Below are 9871 nucleotides of genomic sequence, written 5' to 3'. Positions count from 1 at the left end.
AGCAGCAATTATTTACAGAGGCACTTGTTTATCAAATTGAAGTCAGTATGCACTTGTTAAGGGAAGATTGCATCTGACTAACTTGACTGAACTTTTAGAGGAGGTAACAAGGAGGATTGTTGAGGGTAGTGCAGTTCATGTAGTTTATATGGATTTCAGCAAGACTTTTGACAAAGTCCCACATGGCAGCCTGGTTAAAATATAAAAGCTCAGGACTCAGGGGAATAACTGGATACAACATTGCTCAATGGCAAGAAATAAAGAGTCATGGTTGAAGAGTGTTTTTGTGACTGGTAGACTGTTTCCAATGAAGTTCTGCAGGGATCTTTTTATCTATGTTGTATATTAAGGATTTGGAATACTTCCATGCCAAGCAACATAAGCAGCAAGTGATAAACAGAACTAGGTGATTTCACATCGAAGGGTTCAGATCTAAGCTTTGCAGTCCTCTTATATCCAGTCATGACTGGTCCTGGATAACTAAATAAATAACCAGAGAAGGAAGCTTCACAAATATCCCCAGCCTCAATGATGGATGAGCCCAGCACATTGGTGCAAAAGATAAGGCTGAAGCATTCACAACAATCTTCAGCCAGAAGTACTCAGTAAATGATCCAACTTGGCCTCCTCCAGAGGTCTGCAGCATCAAAGATGCCAATTTGTTTCGCCAATGTGATTCACCACGTGATATCAGGAAATGGCCAGAAGCACTGGATACTGCAAAGGCTATGGGGCCTGACTCCATTCTGGCAATAGTGCTGAAGACCTGTACTCAAGAACTAGCCATGCTCCAAGACAGCTTTTCCAGTACAGCTACAACCCTGTCATCTACCCAGTAATGTGGAAAATTGCCCAGGTATGTCCTGCTCACAAAATTCAGGACAAATGCAACGCAGCCAATTACCACGCCATCAGTTTACTGTCAATCGTCAATAAAGTGAGGCAAGGGGTCATTAACAATGCTATGCAACAGCACTTACTAAATAATAACCTGCTTACTGATGTTCGGTTTGAGTTCCATCAAGCCCACTCAGCTTCTGAACTCATTCCAGCTTTAGTTTAAACACAAGCTGAATTCCAGAGAGGAGGAGATAGGGTCTGCCTTTAACATCAGGGTTGCTTTTGACAGAGTGTAGCATTGCGGAGACATAATAAAACTGGAGTCAATGGGAATCAGCAGGAAGCTTTCTGCTGGTTAGAGTCATACCTGGCACAAAGGACAATGGTTATAGTTGGTGAAGGTCAACCTCTTCAGCTCCAGAACATCTCTACAAGAGTTTTTCAGGGTAGTATCTTAGGCCCAATTATCTTCAGCTGCTTCATCAAGGACCTTCTCTCTATCATAAGTTCAGAAATGGGGATAATCGCAGATGATTGCACATTATTCAGCACCATTCATGGTTCCTCAAATACAAAGCAGTCCATGTCAAAATGTGGAAAGATCCAATCAATGTCCAGCCTTGGGCTGAAAAGTCACAAGTAAAATGTGGTCACACAAACGCAAGGCAGCGTCCATTATTGGAATCTAACTATCGTTCCTTGACAATCAATGATATCCTGGGTGTTACCACTGACCAAAAAGTGAACAGGGTTAGCTGTATAAATACTGTGGCTCCAATAGCAGGTCAGAGGCTAGGAAGACTGCAGTGAGTAACTCATCTTCTGCACACCATCGAAAAGACAAGAGTGTGATGGTGTATTCCACACCTGCCTGGATGGACGCAGCTCCAATGCCACTCAAGAAAACCCGATATCATCCAGCACAAAGCAACCATTTGATTGCCACCCATCCAACAGCTTAAACATTCACTACCTCCACAACCAATGCACAGTGACAGCTATGTACCATCTACAAGATGCAATACAACAATTCACTGAGGCTCCTTTAACTACACTTTTCAAACCTCCAAGCTCTACCATCTGGAAGGACAAGGGCAGCATTTGCAAAGGAACACATCTACCTGCAACTTCATCTTGGAGCAACACACTATTTCACCAAAGATCCTCAGACAGCATCTTCCTAACTTACAACCACATCTATCCAGAAGGACAAGGGCAGCAGATATATAAGAACACCACCACCTCCAAGTTCCCCTCCAAGTCACTCACCATCCTGAAATGGAAATATATTGCCGTTCCTTCACTGTTGCTGGATCAAAATCCTGGAATTCCTTCCCTAATGGCATTGTGGGTCAACCCACAGCAGGAGGGCTGCAGCGGTTCAAGAAGGCAGCTCACCCCCACCTTCTCAAGGGCAACTAGGGATGAGCAAGAAATGTTGGCCAGCCAGCTACGCCCACACCCCACAAATGGATAGGAAAAAAAAAGCTATGCTGACTTGGAAATATATTACCATTCCTTCACTGCTGCTGGGTCAAAATCCTTGAACTCCCTCTCTGAAAATGACTGCGAGTGGCCTTATACTCCAAAGGTTGATGAAGGCAAGTCACCAACACCTTCTTAACAGAAACTGAGTATGGGCAATAAAAGCTGGGGAATGATCAAGAAGTTTCTGATGATGCAAAAATTAACCACATGATTGCATTTCAGGGGAAGCTGTAGAGTGCAGGTAGGTATCGATGGTGTTGTTAGGTGGGCAGAAATGTGGCAAATGGGAATTAACCCAGGGAAGAGTGGTGTAAAATATTTGGGAAGGTCTAACATGACAAATGAATATATGTCCCCCAAGGTAACCAGATACCTCGACAAGGTAACCAGATAGCTCGACAAGGTAACCAGATAGCTCGACAAGGTTGAATGCCTTCTTATCAATTTTGTTGAGCTGTCAGGCTACCTTCAGGGACATGTAGCCCTAGCTCCAAGATCCTTCATTTCTTCCACACTGCTCAGTATCCCCCCATTCATTGTGTATTCCTTCATCTTGCCCATCTGTTAAAACCATTGAACAAAAACAAAGTTGCTGGAAAAGCTCAGCAGGTCTGGCAGCACCTATGAAGGAAAAAAACAGAGTTAACGTTTCAGGTCCGGTGACCCTTCCTCAGAACTCAAAAGCAGCTCTGAGGAAGGGTCATCGGACCCAAAACATTAACTCTACTTTTTCCTTCACAGACGCTGCCAGACCTTCTGAGCTTTTCCAGCAACTTTGTTTTGGTTCCATCCGCAGGTCTTTCGTTTTTTATTTTGTTAAGACCGCTGATTCAAAATACTTTTCCTGATTAGCCAAAGTAAAGAATATAACAAAAGGGTGAATATGTGGAAGCCAGATTAAACATTAGTAAGGCCATAACATGAGCACCATGTGCATTCTGGTCAGCTTATCGTGGAAAGGATATAACTGCATTTGAGAGGATAGACGTGAGATTTATGAGGATGTTGCCAGGATTGGAAAAAACTGCAACTATGTGGAAAGGTTAGGTAGGCTTGAGGTGTTCTCTATGAAATAGAAGAGGCTGAGGGAATATTTAATTGGATGTGCAAGATTATGAATGACCTGTTACAGTGGATGGGAAGGACATATTTCCCTTAGCAGAGAGACCAGTGGCTAAAGGGAGACTTGTTTAAAATGAACAGCGGAGGGAGTAGAGGGAGGAGATGTAGTAATTGTTCTCACACATAGAATGGTAGGGCACTGGAACTGACTGCCTAAAAGGGTAGTTAAGAAATAAACAGCCAATCCATTTTAAAGGTGCCCAGATTTGCACCTATAATCCCATAGCTTCCAGAGATACAGATCAAGAGGTGGAAAATACTTTCAGACTGGGTGGCTTGTCTCCTGGTTCGTGCAGACATGATGGGCAGAATGACCTTCTTCTGTGCCTTATACACGTCCTAAATATTCTAAATATTTGAAGAAGAGGAGCATGGGGCAGAATGTGGGGACAGGGTGAGAGAGTGGCTGTGCAAGAATTGATAGTTAGAGAGGTGAGCACAGACATGATGGATTGAATAGTCTTCTGTCCTGTCCCATAATGATTCTGTGATGGTGTGAAATCAGTTAATGGCTGCGTTCAAATATTGGAAGAGAAGCCCAATATCTCCCACTGTCAGTCTGTGTCTGACAAACAGGAAGTGGAAGCTGTTTCAGCAGCTGGAAGGTGAATTTAATGTTGTGTAACAATGGAAAACATGAAGCAATTTGACCCCAAACTCATTGTTTAACTCTCCCGAATGACATAATTGGTATTTAATTCATGAGTTTCTCACTTGGTCTCCAATAGGTAATAACCAACCCTACATTCCATTCCACTTTCTGTACAATATGTTCCAGCATGGACCCAGAATTCAAGGTGACTGCAATCTCAATGATAACTTTGCGATGATTCTTTACTGACTGAGATGCTGGGCTGGAACTTCAAAATATCACAATATCAAAGTGTAGGTTGGGCAGGCACAGATTAAACAGCGATAAATAAATGAGGGTCAATTGCTGTAGCACAAAGATATTGACTAAAGAATAAGCATAATGAGTGAGAGAGGGAAGGTAGGAGCTCAGAGAAGGGCCAGGATTTCCCTCAGCCCTCACCTTCCCGAAAGTAAGCTTGCAGGTGGGGACATATAATCTCATTGGAGACTGCTCTGTAGGGATTCTGATATTTTCCCACCTACGGTCTGTTTCCAGGATCGATAGGCCCAACTCCACTGCACACCCAGTCCCCAGCCTCCAGCCCAGGAATGAACACAGAACTATACAGCACAGGAACAAGCCCTTCAAACCTTGTGTTTTGGGTTACTTTTTACAAAAGTGAATTTGCTGAGTTGGGAAATTTCCTGAAATGAGCAACTCACCTTGGTAGTCAAATCCTCAATTGAGTGATCCTTTGTAATTAAAGAGCATGCTGTTCTCTCTCCTCTTCTTCTCCTTCTCCTATTTTGCTCCCTCTCTCCTCCTCACTCCTCCTCCTCTCTGTTCTCTGTATCCCACTCCTTATTCCCAATCTCGAGTGAATGCACACTTTTTTTTTCAAAATTCATAGCATGTTAGCATTTGGTTGGCATTTATTGCTAACCCCGAATCACTAACCTTAACCCCACATCAGTGAACCAGATAGAGAGGAAAGTCAAAAAGGTGGAGGAGCTGCATTACTAATCAGGGAGACTGTCAGATCTGCACACACAGAGGAGAAACTGGAGGGCTCATCCACTGAGATTATATGGATAAAGCTCAAAGATACGAAAGGTTCAATCACTCCAATTGGATTATACTACAGGCTCCCAAAAGCCATCAAAATATTGAGGAACAAATATGTGAGCAGATTGTGGAAAAATGTAATCATAACAAGGTTGTCAAAGTGAATGACTTTAACTTCTTCAATATTGACTGGGATTCCCTTAGAGCAAGAGGGTTAGGTGGGGCAGAATTTGTTAAGTGCATCAAGAGGGTTGTTGAATAGTTTCATGGATAGTCCAACTGAAGAAGGGGCCATACTGGACCTTGTATTGGTTAATGAGTCTGGCCATGTGACTGACCCTTCAATGGGATAGCATTTCGGAAACAGTGATCACAACTCCTTAAGATTTAAGATAGCTATGAATAAGGATAAGTCAGGACCTTGCAGGAAAGTACAAAATTGCGGGAGGACAAATCATGTCAGTATTTGGCAGGAGCTAGGGAAAGTTAATTGGGAGGAGCTGTTATCAGGCAAGTCCACATTTGACATTTGGGAATTGTTGAAAGACCTGCTGGGGAGAGTTCAAGACCGGCACGTTCCAGTAATGAAGAAGGATAAAGATGGCAAGGTAAGGGACCCTTGGGTAATGAATGAGGTTGTGAATTTAGTCAAAAGGGGAAAAGAAGCATTTGTAAGGTTTAGGAAGCCAAAATTGAACAGGGCTTGTGAAGAATATAAAGGAAGCAGGAAGGAACTCAAGCAGGGAATTAGGAGAACAAGAGGGAGCCATGGAATAACCTTGGCAAGTGTGGTTAAAGAGAAACCCAAGGCATTCTAGACATACATTAAAAACAATACGATAACTAGCGAGAAGGTAGGACTGATTTAGGAAGGAACTTATGCTTGGAAGCAGAGGATGTGAGTGAGATCCTAAATGTGTACTTTGCATCAGTATTCACACAGGAGAAGGATATGGAGGATAGTGAGATTTGTGTGGGGCATGCTACAGCATTTTGAGATCAAGAAAGAAGTGGTGTTGAAGGGCATTAAGGTGAATAACTCCCCAGGGCCTGACCATATCTACCCCAGGTTACTGAGACAGGCAAGCGAGGCTATTGCTTAGGCCTTGACCAAGATCTTTGTATCCCTCTGCCATGGGAGAGGTCCCAAAGGGCTGTCAAGTAGCTAATGTTGTTCCTCTGTTCAAGAATGGAAATAAGGACAATCCAGGAAACTACAGACCACTGAGTCTCACATCAGTGCTTGGAAAGCTATTGGAGAGAATTCTTCCGGATAGGATTTAGAAAAGCATGGCCTAATTAGGGGCAGTCACCATGGCTTTGTGCAGGACAGGTCACTAACTTGATTGAATTTTTTGACGAGGTGACAAAGGTGATCGATGAGGGTAGAGCAGTGGATGTTTCTATGTGGATTTTAGTCAGGATTTCGACATGGTCCCTCATGGTAGGCTCAACCAGAAGATTAAGATGAATGGGATCCATGGTGACTTGGCCACTTGGATTCAGAATTGGTTTGCCCATAGAAGGCAGAGGGTAGCGGTGGAAGGGTGTATTTCAGGCTGGAGATCCGTGACTAGTGGTGTTCTGCAGGGATCCATGCTGGGACCTCTGCTGTTTGTAATTTATATGTAAATGACTTAGATGAAAATGTAGATGGGTGGGTTAGTAAGTTTGCTGATGGTACAAAGATCAGTGGAGTTGTGGATAGTGTAGAAGGTTGTCCAAGGATACAGCGGGATGTAGATTAGTTACAGATATCGGCAGAGAAATTACAGGTGGAGTTTTATCCTGCTAAGTGTGAGGTGCTGCACTTTGGGAGATCAAATGATAAGGAAAAGTATAGAGTCAATGGCAGGACCCTGAATAGCATTGAAGTACAAAAGGATCTTGGGGTTAAAGTCTATAGCTCCCTGAAAGTGGTCATACAAGTCGATAGGGTGGTAAAGAAGGCATATAGCATGTTTACCTTTATTGGTCGGGGAATTGAGTTGAAGAGTCAGGATGTCATGTTGCAGCTTTTTAAGACTTTGGTTAGGCCACACTTCGAGTATTGTGTTCAAATCTGATCGCCACATTACAGGAAGGATTTGGAGGGTTTGGAGAGGGTGAATATGCAAGGAATGGCGGGATATGGACCAAGGGCAGGCAGAAGGTATTAACTTAATTTGGCATCATGTTCGGCACAACACTGTGGGCTGAAGGGCCCGTTCCTGTGCTGGACAGTTCTATGTTCTACGGGTTTTCAAATCTTGGTCATGGTTATCACTAGACTCTTAATTTGAGATTTAAACTGAATACAAATTCTACCAGCTACCATGGAAGGATTTGAACCCAGATCCCCAGAACATTATTAGGACTCTCAATTGTCAGTCTAATAATAATGTCTTGAGGCATTCTCCTCCCATTGGTACTGATATATTTACAAAATAGGTAACAGTAAGTTATTGTGATAGGGGGATTCAATGATAACGGGTCCAGACAGGCACTTCTGTGGCTGTAGGTGTGAATCCAGGATGGTATGTTGCATCCCTGGTGCCAGGGTCAGAGATGTCACAGAGCAGCTGCAGGATATTCTGGAGTGGGAGGGTGAACAGCCGGTGGTTGTAGTACACACAGATAGCAACGAATAAGTAAACATAGGGATGAGGGCCTGAAAACTGAATATAGGAAGTTAGGAGATAAATTAAAATGCAGGACCTCAAATGTAGTAATACAAACAGAAGTTGCTGGAAAAGCTCAACAGGTCTGGCAGCATCTGTGAAGAAAAAGTCAGAGTTAACGTTTCTAGTGCGGTGACCCTTCATCAGAAATCATTTCTGAAGTATTTATTTCTGAAGAAGGTTCCCAACCCAAAATGTCAGCTTTCCTGCTCCTCTGATGCTGCCTGGCCTGCTGTGTTCCTCCAGCTCCACACTGTGTTATGTCTGACTCCAGCATCTGCAGTTCTTATTTGGATACAGAACTGGCTAGAAGGTAGGAGACAGAATGTGGTGGTGAAGGGTTGACTTTCGGAATGGAGACCGGTGGCTAGTGGTGCACTGCAAGGATCAGTGCTGGGTCCACCGCTTTTTGTCATTTTTATAAATTATTTGGGTGTGAATGTATAGGTATTTCTCGTATAACACAACAGTTGCATTCTTGTGTGACCTTGCACTATAGAAAATCGCTATATCTGTACAGCAGAAAGTTTGCATTATTCAAACAGCATCCACTATTCATCATTCGCATTACAGTCAAATTGTGTTAATGAAACATGTGTGAAAGCAGAAATACCTGGAGGAGGTGTGGTTAGTGAATTTGCAGACGCCACCAAAATTGGTGGTGCAGTGAACAGCAAAGAAGGTTATCTCTGAGTACAATGGGACCTTGATCAGATGGGCCAATGGACCGAAAAAGGGCAGATGGATTTTATTTTAATGAATGTGAGGTGCTGCATTTTTGAAACTTATACACAGAATGGTAAGTTCCTGGGGAGTGTTGTCAGACAAAGAGACCTTGGAGTGCAGGTTCATAGTTCCTTGAAAGTGGAGTCGCAGGTAGACAGGATAGTGAAGAAGGCATTTGATATGCTTGCCTTTATTGGTCAGTGCATTGATTATTGGAGTTGGGAGGTCATGTTGCGGCTGTACTGGACATTGGTTAAGCCACTATTGGAATACTGTGTGCAATTCTGGTCTCCTTCCTGTGGGAAAAATGCTGTGAAACTTGAAAGGGTTCAGAAAAGATTTACAAGGATGTTGCCAGGGTTGGAGGCTTTGAGCTATAGGGAGAGGCTAAACAGACTGGGGCTATTTTCCCTGGAGCTTCGGAGGCTGAGGGGTGACCATATAAGAGGTTTATAAAATCATGAGGGGCATGGATAGGGTGAATAATCAAAGTCCTTTCCTCAGGGTTGGGGAGTCAAAAACTAGAGGGCACAGGTTTAAGGTAAGATGGGAAAGATTATAAGGGACCTAAGGGGCAACTTTTTCACGCACAGGGTGGTGTTGTATGGAACAAGCTGGCAGAGAAGGTGGTGGAGGCTGGTACAATAACAACATTTAAAAGGCGCCTGGATGATTATATGAATAGGAAGAGTTTAGAGGGATATAGGCCAAATGCTGGCAAATGGGACTGCATTAATTTAGGATATCTGGTCAGCATTGAAGAGTTGGACTAAAGGGTCTGTTTCCATTCTGTACAGCACTATGACTCTAAAGAAGATAGTCAGATGGGTGAAGTGACAGTGGGCGACCATATCAGGGACAGTGACCACAGCTTGGCTAGCTTTAGTGTTATTATGGAAAAGGACAGAGATAAATCAGGAGTAAAAGTTTTAAAGAGTGAGATGGTAAATTTTACAAAACTAAGAAGTGATTTGGCTGAGTTGGACTGAGCAACGCTGCTAAAGGATACATCAGTGGTAAACCAGTTGGAGGCAGCAATTAGTGAGCTCCTTGGGGCACAAGCAGACATTGCCCCTCCAAAAATAAGAACGTTACTGCCAAATCCAAACCCCCATGTTGTGTAGAAAAAGTACAGGGGAGGATTAAACAGAAAAAGAAAGTTTATGCAGTGCATATGGGAAGAATTTTAAATGTTTTTTTGTTTCCATATTCACAAAGGAAAGTGATAATGTAGATATAGTAATCCAAGAGGAGCACCGTGAAATATTGGACAAGATAGTCATTACAACAGAAAGTGTTAGAGGAGTTAGAATCCTTGAAAGTGTCTCAGTCACCGGGGCCAGATGGATTGCCCCTAGGATGTTGAAGGAGGTCCGAGAGGCATTTGGAAATATTC

This window comes from Rhincodon typus, chromosome 27, assembly GCF_021869965.1.
Source record: "Rhincodon typus isolate 14 chromosome 27, sRhiTyp1.1, whole genome shotgun sequence".
Classification (NCBI taxonomy): Eukaryota; Metazoa; Chordata; class Chondrichthyes; order Orectolobiformes; family Rhincodontidae; genus Rhincodon; species Rhincodon typus.
This window is presented reverse-complemented; position numbering follows the sequence as displayed.